Source organism: Taudactylus pleione, unplaced genomic scaffold (genome assembly GCF_031769625.1).
Source record: "Taudactylus pleione unplaced genomic scaffold, aTauple2 ptg000321l, whole genome shotgun sequence".
Taxonomy (NCBI): domain Eukaryota; kingdom Metazoa; phylum Chordata; class Amphibia; order Anura; family Myobatrachidae; genus Taudactylus; species Taudactylus pleione.
The window spans coordinates 3,583,286-3,600,657 of record NW_028284722.1 but is presented as its reverse complement, the minus strand read 5'-3'; positions in this window follow the sequence as shown (position 1 = coordinate 3,600,657).

Below are 17,372 nucleotides of genomic sequence, written 5' to 3'. Positions count from 1 at the left end.
CTCTCTCTCTCTCTCTCTCTCTATATATATATATATTTCTATAAATAAATACATTTATTTGGTGTGCTGGTCCCCATGTGCATGGGAGAGCTGCTTATGGTGTTCTCATTTGTAGATGGACTTTATTTTACAGTATAGGTTGAGTCTCCCATATCCAAAATGCTTGGGACCAGGGGTATTTTAGATAACGGAATATTCCATATTTTGGAATATTTGCATATCACAATGAAATCTCTTGGGAATGGGACCCAAATATACACACAGAATGCATTTGTGTTATACACTTTATACACACAGCCTGCAGGTAATTTTAAACAATATATTAACTAATTTTGTGTCTCAAGCAAAATTTGTGTACAGAAATTAAATTTATGTTTCATATACACCTTATACACACAGCCTAAAGGTAACTTTATACAATATTTTTAATAATTTGTGCCTTAGACAAAGTTTGTGTACATTGAACCATCAAAAATAAAATCTTTCATTATCTCAGTCATGCCACAATTTTTCCGTATTTTGGAATATTCCGTATTTCGTAATATTTGTATATGGGAGACTCAACCTGTATATATACAGAGCAGCTCTCTCATGCACATGGGGACCAACACACCAAATAAATGCAAAAAATACTTTAATCAAACTATCATAAAAATTGTATACACAGCCATGATTATGCCAAATGATAATGTTACTTATCCACAGTCAGCAGTATACATAGCGTCCACCAGGGATTAGTTTGTCCTGGGTAATGTGAGACTGTCCCACAATACTGTTTCAGCTGTATGTACACCTTCCTCAACTACTGCACATATATATCTATGCCTCCACAGCTTTCAGGTTCTGTACAGTGAGACTTTGTGGTACATGACACCACATGAGGTCTTGTAACCCTTTTGGTGTCTGTGCTGCTCTATAGCCAGAGGATGAATTACATTTTTTAGTTATAATTAGCAGTGCATGCTAGTGGTGCACATCCGTCCGTCAATCCAATGCATTTTGGCTAGCCTTTCTTACACAAGGATGACATTATTCTGTTGTTGCTGATGCTAATATTTTTATCCATAACGTTGTTTCTGATAGGTGCTTTAGAGGTGGCCCCGCCTTTCCTGGTGGTGGATGATTGGTTATGCAGATGCTGCATTGTGTCAATAATGTGTGAGAGAGAACTTGTGTGCTTGTCGGATTATCATGGTTTTCATTGTGTTATATAATTTTTTTATCTGAGGTGAGGTGTGTGTGATGTGGGGATGGGGCAGGAAAGACAATTAGGTAAACTAGGTATTGGTACATACCAAAAAGTAAAATACAAAATGGAATAATATACAAATAAATATAAAAATAAAAAATAGTGATAATACAAGAAAAATGAAAAGAAATAGGAAAAGAAGTAGAACAAATAAAAAGGAAAGAGAAAAAAACAATAAATAAAAATAAACTGTTGCTGAATCTAAAGTGAATAAACACTTTCTGAATTTATTCAATGTCCAGAACCAAGCTCTTAAATCAACGAGCGAAAATAAATCTATTGTAATTCGCCCCGTGGATAAAGGCGGGTCCAATGTGAACCAAGACACCAGGGCATATTGTACAGAGATACACAGACAATTGGGGGATAACATGGTATACAAACAACTTTTGAATGACCACACAGGTGACTATATGGAAGAATTGAACAATATCCTCCAGGATGCTGTTGACCGAAATGTTATAACAGAAATCACCAAAAGGACGTTAGTAGAATCACATCCAGTGGTCCCTATATTATACACCCTGCCCAAAGTTCACAAAAACTTTGCCTCTCCCCCGGGTAGACCTGTTAACTCCTGTCAACTCAATATACAATGTGGTGTCGAAATTCTTGGACTTCTATCTACAACCATTGATCCAGTCAGAACCATCGCTTCTTAAAGATACCACATCATTACTACTCAAATTACAGGCATTAACCAACCTTCCGAATACAATTCTACTATGCACCATAGACGTAGTGAGTCTTTACACCAGCATTCCACACGAAAAAGGAATATCTGCAATTGCTGAGATCTTGTCAACTAAAGAAGATTACAATGACCCTAATGTAACTTTCTTTTTGGAACTTCTATGTCTTACTTTATATTGGAATAACTTTTATTTCGAAGGGAAATTTTATCTCCAATGACAAGGATGCAGGTCCAGTGTATCACCATCTCTGGCAAACATTTTTATGTTCAAATCTGAATTTTTTTTGTTTCTTGAAAATCCTGCCTTCCAGAAACATTATAGATTCTACACACGATTTATAGACAATGTGTTGATCCTTTGGTCGGGTACATTGCATGAGTTTGAAGAAGCTATGAGGAATATAAATACATTACAGCATTCCATCAAGTTCACGTTTGAACATAATCCTCACAAAATTCATTGAGATATCTTGGAATGGACTGGCAGTTGATACTAATATCTTCACAAAAACAACAGATAGGAATACTTTCCTACATGTCACAAGCCACCATCCCCTAGCGCTCAAGAAGGGCTTACCCATCTCACAGTTTATGCAAATTAGATGCATTGTTAGCGATGAAGAGGAATCAAAAAAACAAATGGACCTCATGTTACACAAATTTCGTTGCAGGGGTTACTGCCAGAAAGAATTTGAGAATGCCCGGAATAAGGCTCTGAACATTCTAAGGGAAGCATCACTGCATCAATCACTTAAACTGAAACAAAACTCTCAGAAACAATATTATTTTTGTGAATACCTTTAAAGAAGCTAGTACGGCAATAAAACAAGCAGTTAATAAACACTTGCCATTGATTACCACGGATCCAAATCTCAAATGTCTGAAAGACTACAAAGTAAAGCAAAGCTACCGAAGAGGCCCTACCTTAAAGGATCGCTTAGTTAGAAACAACTTTACAGGATTTTTGAATAAAAATCATGCAAATTTTTTTCTGAAAAAAACAGGTTGCTATCGATGCCTGGGTTCTGTCACTTGCCGGTACATGGAGACGGGGAATTACATCATGCACCCTTATTCTGGCCTTAAGATCTTTATCAAGCATACATTGACCTGCACAAGTTCCTTTGTAATTTATGCCATAACATGCCCATGTGGCATAATCTATATTGGGAAGACGATTTTCCAATTTTGCAAAAGAATCGCCCAACACTGTTCGGCTATTCATCTGGCCTTAAATGGCAGAGAATTGGACCAACCAGTCGCACGCCACTTTAAAATGCACAAACATCCTTTGGCTAGCTTGCTTTACAAATTTGTGGACCATATACTCCCTTCCTACTAGGGGAGGTAATAGGGAAAAAGCGCTTTTGAGACTCGAAGCAAGATGGATCTACTTGATGAACACAGTGTGGCCCCATATGGGCAGAATGAATGTCTGCAATTATCTTGTTTTTTATAGTATTGATAATTTTTTGGAATTTTTTGAATTCACAAAATTGGATTCATGGCATTATGCTTATATTTGTTTGAGGTCTACTCAATAAGTAATTCATTCATCCATTGGTTTGTTATTTTTATTTTTTATTATATATTTTTTTCATTTATTATATATTATTTTCATTTATTAGATATATTTTTCTACAGTTTGGATTTACAATTTTTTTTAGTTTTTCTCTTGTAGATTTTCTTGTGGTGCATTTTTGGTAGTAATATACTCCTAAACTTGTTACTGTATTTTCTTATGCATGTGGGTACAGTATATTATATCTTGCATTTTGTTCTAAATATCCTGATTATTTTAGTTTGGTTTGATAGGGTTACCTCTTGTATATTTGTGCCTTCAGGATTTGTGAACCTTTGGGGTTATGCAAGCCCACAACTTTGTTTTTAAATGTTTAATAATAAAGATTGGTGTTGGTATCTGACTATGGTATGAGTACGCACATATGCTGTAGTGTCTGTGTACCTGTACCTCTCCGGGCGCCGCTTGCTTCCTGAGCGGTAGCTTTGTGGCCCTGGTTACTAGCAGTGAAGCATGGTGGGAGGACATGGGTTACGGGATGCAGCGTTGTGATGTCACTCTTCCCAGTGATGGCATCTGGATGGAGAACTTGGGTGAGTGTGTTTTTTCTTATATATAGTGTGTTTTTGTACTGTGTATTTGAGCCTTGAGAAAAATCTCATTAAAGAGATTCAAACGTCGGCATTAAGATGACTTGAAGGTCTATTATTTTCTGACAGATTTAAAGTCCTGTGAGTGCCACCATGGGTGGCTGTATATATATATATATATATATATGTAGCTACTGTATATATAGATGAGTACAACAATATCAAAAAAATTGAGATATACAGTATGATGTACAGTAGAAATAAAATAAATGTAAATGAAAAATAAAGAGAAATATATGTAAAAATTAAATTTCAAACAAAAAAGATTAATTGAAATTAACTGAATACATAAACAGAACAAGGTAAAAGGGGATGGTTAGAGATGAGCTGGTTCGGTTTTACTTGGATTTACTCGGTTCTTTATGCCACAATTATCACAAGTTTGGATTAGTTCAGATTTATCTTATTGGCTATCCAAAACACGTGATAGCCGATAGCCAATAATATGCCGTTTTTGAGATCCAAACTTATCCGAGTAAATCCGAGTAAAACAGAACCCGCTCATCTCTAGTGATTATATGGATTAAGGTAAAATTATTGCATATGCATTTGTGCGGTTATGCCAGGGCGATGGATGCCTATCTGTTATGTTGTGAGTGTGTGATATAGCAAAAAGCACGCCAATGGTCTACAAAGGAAATACTCAAATTGTATTACCACATAAAAGTAAGCTTAGTAGCATTATACTCACTTGAAACAAAATACCATGGGGCAGCATTGCAAAGTGCTGTAGTATTAGGAATGTGTGCCGGACAATTTTTGCTGGATTTGGCTCTGAATCATTGTCCGGATTTGGATTTGCAAAACCGCCGTGACTGATTTTGGATTCGGATTTGGTTTTGAATTTTTTACAAAAATGTACAAAAAAAAGCTTAAATCACATACTGTAATTTTGACTTTTTTTTTGTTCCTAGAGTATTATTAACCTCAATAACCATAATTTCCAGTAATTTACAGTCAATTTAAACCACCTCACAGCTCACAATATTGTTTTCACCATTATTGGCCAAAGGCTGCAGCGAGCTGGCTGGTTACTATGCGACAGAGCAGCAGCACAGTCACCACACATCTATGAAACATTGCCACACAGAAGTGGCAGAAATGAAAGGTAGTGCAAGATGGAATTGTCCATGGGCCCTCCCACCCACCCAGTGGGTTACGGCCAGCAGAGTTATAGTACTTGTATACACAATTGACTACGGCCCAAGGAGTCACAGTGCTTGTACACACAGTGGGGTTTGCCAGCAGAATCACAGTGCTTGTTTACACAGTGGGTTATGGCCCAAGGGGTCACAATACAAAGTGGGGTACACAATAGAGGGCTATGGCCAAAGGGTTCACAATACACAGTGGGATACAGCCCATGGAGTCACAGTGCTTCTATACAAAGAGGGCTATGGCCCAAGGAGTCTCAGTGCTTGTATACAGTATACACAGAGGGCTACAGCCCAAGGAGTCACAGTGCTTGTATACACAGTGGGCTACGGCCTGCAGTTACCATACTCATATACAGTACACAGTGGGGTACATCACAAATAAACAGTTTTTTAACTTTTATAATTTTTTTAACTTTTTTAAACTTCTTTACTTTTCTTGTACTAACTTGTCACAGTACTTATGTGCTATGAACACGCAGTGGGCTACAGCCCATGGAGTCACAGTGCTTGTATACACAGTGGGCTATGGCTTGCAGAGTCACAGTACTTGTATACGCACTGGGCTATGGCCCAAGGAGTCACAGTATTTGTATACGCAGTGGGCTACAGCCCAAGGAGTCACAGTCCTTGTATATGGAGTGGGCTATGGTCAAAGGAGTCACAGTGCTTGTATACAGTTACACAGAGGACTATGGGCCGGATTCAGACCTGCTCGTAAGCTGCCGCTCGTTCGTTCCGAGCGATGATCGCACATCTGCGCATGCGTACGGATTGTAATATGCATGCGCGAACCAGTCAGTGCGGCCAAAAATCGTGTGCTCTCTAAATAGCGAATGCCTGCTATTTTGAGTGACAGAATGAGGCATATGTGGGTGGTAACAGGGTAAGGTGCTTGAAAACGGGGAGTGGAGATCAGAACGCAGGCGTGCCTAAAGGTCAAAACGGGTGCTTTAAGGGTGAGCATAATGAATAAAGCAGTGTCATCGACCACGTCACTTGGTTGTTTTATAGTCAGAACTGCTCGCATTATTGCGGTAGGAAAAACCAACCACAAGAATAGCGAGCAGTTCATACGCCGTCCGATGTACTCGATTCATCTAAAAAATTGCTGAGATGATGTATGATGCGAGCGGCCAGGGGGCGTTTTTTCGAAATGACGTCCGCATGTTTTGTTCGCTCTTTCAGACATAGAGGCGTGAACAGACCGCAAAGCAAACGCTTAATTTAAATAGCCACCCCCTTTTTCTGAATGAGCGAGCGCAAATAGCGTCCAGCTCTGAATCAGGCCCTATGGCCCAAGGAGTCATGGTGCTTGTATATACTGAGGGCTAAGGCCCAAGGAGTTACGGTGCTTGTATACACAGAGAACTAAGGCCTAAGGAGTCAGGGTGATTGTATACACAGAGGGTTAAGGCCCAATGAGTCACAGTGCTTGTATACAGTTACATAGAGGGCTACGGCCCAAGGAGTCATGTGCTTGTATACACAGAAGACTAAGGTCCAAAGAGTTAATGTGCTTGTATACACAGAGGGCTACGGCCCAAGGAGTCACGGTGCTTGCACTGTATACACAAAGGGCTACAACCCAAGGAATCACAGTGCTTGTATAAACAGTGGACTATGGCCTGCAGACACCGTACTTATATACAGTACACAGTGGTGTACAGCACGTACAGTCTAAACATTTTTTTTTACTTTTTAATGTTTTTTTTATACTTTTCTTGTGTTAACTTGTTATAGTGCTAATCTGCTATGAAAACGTAGTGGGTTACAGCCCAAGGAGTCACAGTGCCTGTATACACAGTGGGCTATGGCCAACAAAGTCACAGTACTTGTATACACAGTGGGCTATGGCCCAAGGAGTCAAAGTGCTTGTATACACAGTGTGCTATGGCCTGCAGAGTCACAGTACTTGAATACGCACTGGGCTATGGCCCAAGGAGTCACAGTGCTTGTATACGCCGTGGGCTACTGCCCAAGGAGTCACAGTGTCTGTATAAATAGTGGGCTATGGCCAACAGAGTCACAGTACTTGTATATGCAGTGGGCTATGGTCCAAGGAGTCACAGTGATTGTATATGCAGTGTGCTATGGCCCAATGAGTAACAGTGCTTGTATGCACAGTGGGCTATGGCCTGCAGAGTCACAGTATTTGTATACGCACTGGGCTATGGCCCAAGGAGTCACAGTACTTGAATACACAGTGGGCTATGGCCCAAGGAGTCACAGTACTTTTATAGACAGTGGGGTACAGGCCAAGGAGTCATGGTGCTTGAATGCACAGTGGGGTAAAGCACAAAAAAAAGTTTTGTTTTTTTACGTTTTATACCTTTAACTTTCTTCAAAGGTTTTTTACTTTTTTAAACTTTTTTTTTTTGAACACACAGCCACTTTAATCAGTAGAGTATAGCACAGCATACATCAGTGTGCAGTGTGCCCCATATACACATTCACTTTACCAGCACAGCCACTTGTGAGTCTCTGGACACAGCCACTTAATCAGCAGAGTATAGCGCAGCATACATCAGTGTGCAGTGTGCCCCATATACACATTCACTTTACCAGCACAGCCACTTGTGAGTCTCTGGATATAGCCACTTAGGGCCTGATTCAGAGCCGTTCGCTATTTGTGGTCGTTCGTTCAAAAACAAGGGGTGGCTATTCAAATGATCCGTTCGCAAATTGCAGTCTGTTCCCACCTCTAAGTCTGAACGAGCGAGCAAAACATACGCTCGTTTTTTTGATAAAAACGCCCCCTGGCCGCACGCACCATACGTCATGTCCACTATTTATTAGATTAATCGAGTACATCGTACAGCGTATGAACTGCTCGCTATTCTTGTGGTTGGTGTTTTCAACCGCTATTTTGCGAGCAGTTCTGAGTTAAAAAAAAACAAGTGACGTGGTCAATGACGCTGCTGTATTAAATATGCACTCCCTTAAAACGCCCGTTTTGACCTTTAAGCACGCCTGCGTTCGGATCTCCACTCCCCGTTTTCAAGCACCTTCCCCTGTTACCACCCACATACGCCTCATTCTGTCACTCAAAATAGCAGGCCCTCGCTATATTGCGTACCAACGATTTTCGTCCGCACTGACTGGTTCGTGCATGCATACTAAAAACCGTACGCATGCGCAGATGTGCGAACATCGCTCGGAACGAGCGTACTGCCGCTAGCGAGTGGCTCTGAATGAGGGCCTTAATCAGCAGAGTATAGTGCAGCATACATCAGAGTGCAGTGTGCCGCCTATACACAGTCACTTTACCAGCACAGCCACTTGTGTGTCTCTGGACACAACCACTTAATCAGCAGAGTATAGCACAGCATACATCAGTGTGCAGTGTGCCGCCTATACACAGTCACTTTACCAGCACAGCCACTTGTGTGTCTCTGTACACAGCCAATTAATCAGCAGAGTATAGCGCAGCATACATAAGCATGCAGTCAGTGCCCCCTATACCATCTCTTTACCAGCGCAGCTACTTGTGAGTCTCTGGACATAGCCACTTTAGTCAGCAGAGTATAGCACAGCACACATCAGTGTGCAGTGTGCCCCCTATACCGAGACACTTTACCAGCACAGCCACTTGTGAGTCTCTGGACACAGCCACTTAATCAGCAGAGTATAGCGCAGCATACATCAATGTGCAGTGTGCCCCCTATACAGTCACTTTACCAGCAGGGCAGTGCGCCTTATGTAGAGATGAACTCTCACGAGAATCTGATGTTGGGAGGATGACGTTCGGCCTCAAAGTGGAATCTGACTCAGACAGGAGCACCCTAGCAGCGGCTTGAGTGGACTTGGATCCCCAATGTTCAGAGCTCATCCCTATGTAGTATGGGTGAAACTATCAATGTATGAAACTCTCAAAACATGTCACACAATCAATGTACCAACACTCACTTGCATAAATACCCACTGGGGCAGTAAAGTAAAAACATCTCTGTTTATTCACGTTGTACTACATGACCCATAGTGCATAGTGGACAGAGTTCAGAAGGAAATCACTTCCATATGCTATAAAACATACACACAATGTAATGTACATGTAATATGTCATACACAAAGGCATACAATCAGGGGCGTTTCTAGAGAGGAGGGGACCCATGTGCAGTCTCTGTCCAGGGCCCCCTCATCTCTCTCCAGTGGCTTGCAGCGATCAGCGCCGCACTGGTAGACTATGGGCACTAAAGTGTGCCCATAGTCTAAAGTGCATGTGCAGGTCACAAGGAAAATGGTGGCCACTTTCGTAGTGTTTTCCCTCCTGTGCATGGGAAAATGGCTGCGTCGGCCATTTTCCAGGCGATTTTGACAGCGCTGACAGCAGCACAGATGTGGGACTCTGGAGGCAGAGTGGTAAGTATTAAAATTATGGCTGCATGGTGTGTGGTGTGGGCCCTCCTGGACCCAGGGGCCTGTCCTGCACCCATTATAGAATATGTTATATAGATGGCACTGTCCAGACGGAGTTACATTATAGTACAGTACATCATAAATGCAAGCATCAAAGATTGCTAAGGAGATTGTTAATAACTTACCAGTGGCACCAATGTTTTGTTTGACCATAAATTAAAAATATTTTGATATACATATGATGCACTTGGAGTATGTACATAAATATGTATATATATATATATATATATATATATATATATATATATTTATATAAATATAAAAATATACTCTGTGTATGTATCTGACATTATAAGATAAATACATTTACTGATCATTTCTCTTTAAAGAATGAGTCATTCAGTGAATAACTGCATTAGCATATTGTGGTATTTTGTCTTTTGATCTTGGCTGAACCACATTAATGAGAACATTTTTGTTGATTTGCTGTTTCCATAGAAACATGAGTTCTGCAAAAATATGTCCATAATAGATTGATGCAAGGAGTCAACAGTAAGAAAGAGACACTTTAATACTGTTCCAAATTAATAGCAGCTACAATTTTAGTCACTTTCCTTTAATATACTAATTTCCTGAAGTAGTTACATTTATTGGGATCAAACGTGAGGAAGTCTGGCTAGGAGGAGATTCATAGATGAAACTATCCCAAGGAAGGTGAACGGATTTACATGTTTAGAACCTACAATATGACACGAAAAAGCCTGAATATTGCGTTTGAATTTATTAGGAAGTGAGTTTTAAATTGCTTGATTAATAGTTTAGGTTACTCGTATTAATACAGGTTGAGTCTCACATATCCAAATATTCCGAAATATGGAATATTCCGAAATACGGAATTATTTTAGCATGACTAAGATAATGAAACCTTTGATTTTTGATGGGTCAATGAACACAAACTTTGTCTAAGGCACAAATTATTAAAAATATTGTATAAAATGACCTGCAGGCTGTCTGTATAAGGTATATATGAAACATAAATTAATTTCATTTCTGTACACAAACTTTGCTTGAGCCACAAAATTATTGAAAATATTGTATAAAATTACCTGCAGGCTGTGTGTATAAGGTGTATATAACACATAAATGCATTCTGTGCGTATATTGGGGACCCATTCCCAAGATATTTCATTATGAAATGAAAATATTCCAAAATACGGAATATTCCGTTATCCAAAATACCCCTTGTCCTGAGCATTTTGGATATGGGAGACTCAACCTGTATAGGCCATGTACTTGTTCTCTTGTTTTCATAAAATTATGGTATACATGATTGCAGATTTTTATCAAAAGTTTTATAGTTTGCCTTGTTTATTTTGCTGTATATAGCCAACTTTGTTAAATTATGTCAATTTGAATTTAAAAAAATACAACAGAATCAAATTTGGGATTTCCGAGTCTAATAAGGTTCTCAAAACAAGGCAAAGCATAATATAATAATAATATAATAATATTTAGCATAATATACTTAGAATTATGAGATCTTTTGTGCTTTGGATTGCATAGAAAGTATGTCCCTCCCTCATGATTTCAGGGAGAGACACTGACAGCAGGCAATGGGGACTTCTCGTCCACTGTCCTTTGCCAGCCAGGACCCCAGCACCACTGGAGCCGGTAAGTGACAGCCGGGTTTGGCTGTGCTGTGACATTACCCCCTCTAGGGTTGGGCACCAAACACCCCACAAATGGCTTGCCAGAGAACTTATGATAAAACTTTCAGAGGAGCTGAATATCTGAGAACTTGAGGCCTTGACCCAACAGCGTTCTTCTGGACCATATCCTTTCCAATCCATCAACAATTGAACTGTACCTTGGGACATTCTGGAGTCCAGAATTTTTTAAATTCATACTCCTCCATATTGTCCACTGGAATCGCAGAGGGAGGGTTGCAATGGTTAGAATATTGATTGAGCACCAAGGGTTCGAGGAGAGAGAGATATGAAATATGTACATTGGGAATCCTGGGAGTACCAGAAAGTTTAAGGCAAACTGTCACCGGATTAATTACCTGGAGGATCTGAAAGGCACCAATGAATCTCGAAGCGAACTTCATGGTGGGATTTTTTAATCACAAGTACTTAGTAGACAACCAAATTTGTCACCAGGGTTCAGTACAGGACCCTCCTATTTTTGTTTGCCACCAGTTTATACCTAGAAGAGACTTTGCACAGATTTTATTTTACCTCCCACCAGATCTTGAGGAACTGACTCACTGTACCATGGATGGCTGGAAGTGATACTGACTGAAGTACTGGCAACTCTGATCTTGGTTTATGTGCTCCATCTGACCATTACTCTGAGGGTAGTAAGCAGATGAGAAAATTAGATTGAACCCAAAAAACTTACATAATGACCTCCAAAACTTAGAGATAATTTGCACCCCATAGTCTGAAAGAATATTCTTGGGAAAACCATATAGCCTGAAGATTTATTTTATAAACACAGATGGTACAGGCTGCCACAAAGTAATTGACATCATAATGCACAGTCCACCACCAGTAATTTCTGAGTCCAGTGATCGGGTGCTACAAATGCAAGCAAGAATCAGAATTGGCTTGTCCTCCTGCACTTAGGGCCTGATTCAGAGCCGAACGCTCTGACCAGAGCGCTCGCTCTGAATCAGGGCCCTCCTCCATGAAAATGGAGCTTCCTCCTGGACGCTCGCATAGCTGTGGCAGCCACGCCCCCGGCACACCCACCAAAGGGGGTGTGCTGTCAATCAACATCAACATCGACAGCACGCCCCCTTTGGTGCGAGACCCGGAGCGACGGAGAGCCCGTCGCTAACCGGGTCTCGCGCATGCGCACAAAGGAGCTCCCTCCATCTTGCGCTTGCGCAGTGGGGCAACATCGACCCACTTGCGAGCGTCCTGTGCTCACGAGCAGGTCTGAATGACCTCCTTAGTCTTCTGCAGTGGAATTGAACAGTCTGGACAGAGCATCAGCTTGCACACTTTTGTGGCCTGGGTGGTAGGTAATATCCAGGTTGAAGTTATCGAAGAACAGTGGCTATCTGGATTGGTGATAATTAAGACAATGAGCAGTTTTGAGATATGTGAGGTTTTTGTGGTCAGCATAAGCCATCACCAGGAATTTTGACCCCTCCAGCAGATATCACCACTCTTGCACAGCCAGTTTACTAGCTAGTAAATCCTTATCCCCGATTGCATAGTTCTTCTCTGGGACTGAAATTGACGGGTACAAAGCCCCCGAGAGAACCATATACCCTCTTCATATTTCTGCGACAGAACCGCACCAAATCCGAATGGTAAAGGAGTCCACCTCTAGGAAGAATGGTTGGTCACAATTGGGTTCTCTCAGAATGTGAGCTGAAATGAAACACTGCTATAATATTCCAAATGTTTCCTTTGCATCCAAAGGCCATAACCTTGTGTCTTGGCCCTTTTTGGTGAGTGTAGTGATAGGGACTGTGATAGATGAATAGTTCCTGATAAATTGACAATAAAAGTTGCAAAACCTAGGAAGCATTGTATCACTTTTAACCCAGTTGGATGAGGCCAACTGACAATTGCGGAAAGTTTATCTGGGTCCATCTGGTTGCTAGAACTTGAAATTATGAATCCCAGGAACTTTAGATTCCTTTGCTCAAATTAGCATTTCTCTAATTTGAAGTAGAGCTTATTAGCTGAGAATCGAGATAGGACTTCACAGACATGCCAGTGATGACTTGCCAAATCTCTGGTGAATATCAAAATATCATCAAGGTATACTACTGCATATTGGTATAACAGGTCCAGGAAGATGTGGCTCACGTACTTTTGGAAAACAGCAGGTGCAACGCTTGATCCAAAAGTCATGACCAAATACTTGTAGTTCCCATCTTGAGTGTTGAAAGCAGTGTCGAAGCTGGATTATTGGCTGAGACCAGAACAGTTTAAAATTGAATTGCAGTGACACCATCTTGCGACTGGCCGCAAGACGCCATCTTGGAAATGAGATCGCAGGACCCCATTTTGCGAATGGCCACTTAAGCACCATTTTAGATAAACTCACACTTTAGTACATGTGGCGATATTACTATTACCATCATGCGATTTCATCTGCGACCATCGCCATAAGTTACGGCGATTCACCAAAAGCCCATTTCATGACTTTACGTAGTTTTGGTGCTCTGGATAAAGTTTATATCATTATTATTCCCCTAAAGGATATATTTCAGAAATGGCTGTACAGTATGTCAAAATTGGATTGCATTAGCTAAACAGAGTAAATGGCCACGTGACAACTAGCCTGTGTAGACAAGCTTCCTGGACATAATGCCTGCTCTCACTCCAGGTGGCCCTGCTCGAATACAGCAAGAGGGTCGTTTGTAGTACCTTACATTAGAAGGCTTCCTACAATAAAATACCTTCAAAGCCAAGAGTGTTATCTGAGGTTTGGGTCTTGTAGCTGTGCTAATTTGCATTTACACAAGAACCTTGGAGAACAAAGGACTGTACTTTTGAGCCTGGGAAGGGTGGGGGCTGCTGAGAGAGAGGGGCGTGTGGAACTATAATGCTCAGCATTCCACACTGCTAGGTGTTCACTTAGTTTAAGTGAGATTTAAGTGCACCATTTCTCATACACACATTAATACGCACAATTGCGCTGTTAACTAATCACATATTAGCGAATGCATAAGATTAAGATCCTGTATGAAAACGCTGTTTATTAGCTTCATGCGCACGCATCTGCCCCAAGTTAACTAGAGTCTTTACATCACACCCCGCATACTTACACATTACATATTCACATAAAAGGTTTAATAAGCTTTAAAGTATAAGATTTAAGTTTGCACATTTACTATAATTGCTATGAAATAAATATTATTTGGTAACTAAGGTTTTATACATGATCAGTAAGCCGTGATTGGTATTGTACTGATGCGTACTCTTTCAACAGTATTCAGGTACCATCGGTGTGGAGATTGCATCATGCATTCTCAACTTATGGACCGCAGAGACTTCAAGCAACAAAATGTACATAATATGAACTACTGTTAGGATGTTGCATGAGGCAGGAAACTAGAGACCCCCAGTTGTTAGAGGCTGGGTTGTGTCTATTTGAATTAACCTTTTAAGTACCTTGAAACGTATGCCCTCTCCTTTAGGACCAATTGTACTAGCAACAAACTTCTCTATTGTGTTGTTTATTTCTGGGGGGTATAAATATGTGTGCTGACCCTGGGTTCCTAGTCTTTGTGCTGAATGCTGATTGATGAGGGGTTTCTTGCTGATGCCTAACATCTGGACCAGAGAGCGCTGCGTATGTATACTTATACTTGGGTCTGTATAATCTCTTTGCGCTAAGATTATATGAGGATCATAGCATGTAACTGCTGTACTTACTTGAATAATACTTTGTGCTTTGGAACCACAGATTCTAGGTCTGGAGTCTTTATTTACTATATGACTGCATACGCAAATTAGCGTCATCCTTAGAGGTTTATAGATAGGATATTAGAAGGTATAGGCAGGGGTATATAGAGGGTCAAAGGCAGAATCCTTGGTTGGGGGCTCATCGTGAAGTCACTTACCTACTCACATGGCACACATGGTTATCGATATATCAGCAAAGGGTGGAGTGGCCACATGCAGGGTTTACCTGCAACCGCTTTGTGCTGAAAGATCGCTATCTGTTTTCATGTGAGCCAAGGAAGCTGACTAGAATCCAGGGACAAGAGAGGAAAAAGTTTGTTTCCTTTGTTGATAGAACCTAAAGTTTAAAGGAGTGCCGCAGTATTGAGTACGCGGCTGAATCGCAGTTTTGCGCACAGTAAAGAGGCACTTTTGCGTAAGCAGCTAAAAAGTTGTCATACAGTTGTGTGGTAGTCGCATTATTTTGTATGTGACTGGTCGCACAATATCGTATATGTACTTCCGGTTGTGCTGCCACGTGTTTAAATAAAGCCGTTGAGGTTTACATTTTTCAATTGTTATCAATATCTGGATTAATGTGTGTAACAGTGAGTATTTGTTGGTAGGGGTAACTTGTTCCCTACAGTTAGAGGTACTGTATGACCTTTAAGGGCTAAGTGCTAGTCGCTCGGTAAGCAGCTTACCGTTCTATACACAGTAGCAGGTGTACATGTTGTCTTTGTTGTTGAGAGGTGCATGGAAGTAGCCCATAGGTGTGGAAGTTGCCTTACTAAATTTTATCCCGGTGTGGAAGTTGCCTTTTTCAAATCTTATCCAGGTGTGCGGGTGCTGCCATTTAAATCGTCCACAGGTAAGTGAAAGTATCTTGATTGTCTCTCACCAGTTTAAATCTTTATTGACAAAGTGCATAATACGATGGGCCGTTTGGATCGGCCCATCGTATTATGCATACTAAGTATGGTAAGTATTGTGATGTATGGTTTAAAATGACGATGAAGAGTGTTAGACCGTTTCCCAGAATTGGTAGTTTTGATAAAAATTTACTAGATAATGTCATTGAATAACATCAGTCTGATGTGCTCCCGAGAGAAAAAGGTCAAATATTATGAATTTTTAAAGTTGTGGCAGCATGAAGGGGATGCATGGCTTAAAAATGCGCAAGCAATGCAAACTAGCATTGCGAGCGCATTGCCAGAGAATACATCCACAACGCTGAATTGCAATACGGGCGAGCCGCAAAATGGCGCGCACGTGCAGCAAGGTAGCATTGTGGAGAGTATTGTCAGCAGTTCACGCTCACCACCCCCACCTTATGTGGATGGAGGTGCAAGTTCAGTTACCAAAAATACCCATAAAAATGTAACAAGCAATTTGTAACCTCTCTTAAGCAACTATAAAGAAAATGTTCATGATGTGGATGATGAGCCCATTGTAATGTCTGCCATTTCCCATGCTGTGCAAATGATAGATGCTGCATCACCACAATCACGAGTGGTGCCGCCATCTTCATCGGTAATAGCAAGGGAAGTGCTAACACCCTCTGCACCCATAGAGGAAGTTGTTAATACCATACGTAGCAGTAACAGATTAAACCCCCAGCCAGGGAACAAGGTCAAAGGTAGCAGCGCTGCCAGTCTGCAACCCATTCGGACAATAACTGTTCCGAATGGAAATGCAGATGCGAACGCTGTAGTTCCCATGAGGGAAGTAGTAATGCATTATCCTTGGACAAGAGCAAAACTAAATTCCATCATAAATGATTTCACCGATCCCAAAAAGGAACTAGCCAAATGTCAAAGATTTTTGAGAAATTTAGTTAGTTCTCATGAGCCAACTAATAAAGATTGGCGTGTGGTGTTATGGGCCTGTCTACCACGCAATACCGATGTGACAAAATTAATCACGGATTGTGTATTGGATGGTAACGTTCCCTTAACAGACCAAGTAAACCAAGGTAACATTTCCCGTATTGTAACTCAATTAGGTATATATTTTTTGGTAGTAGTTAACTGGAACAAAATTTTCACCATTAAGCAAAAGGAGAGTGAATCTGCAGAAGATTATTGCAACCGGGCTCTGCAGGCTATCACCCAGTACACTGGGTTAAAAGATATTAAATATAGCACTCACCACAGGGGAATGATAGTCACGGTACTCATGGATGGTTTGAAAGAGAATTTAAAGACTCGGGTTCAGACCTCACAACCTGGCTGGAGGGGAGTCACAATAGATACCCTCATAGAATCTGCCATAGAACATGATAAAAACATCTCAAAGAAGAGAGAGACCCAGAGCGAAAAACTAATGGC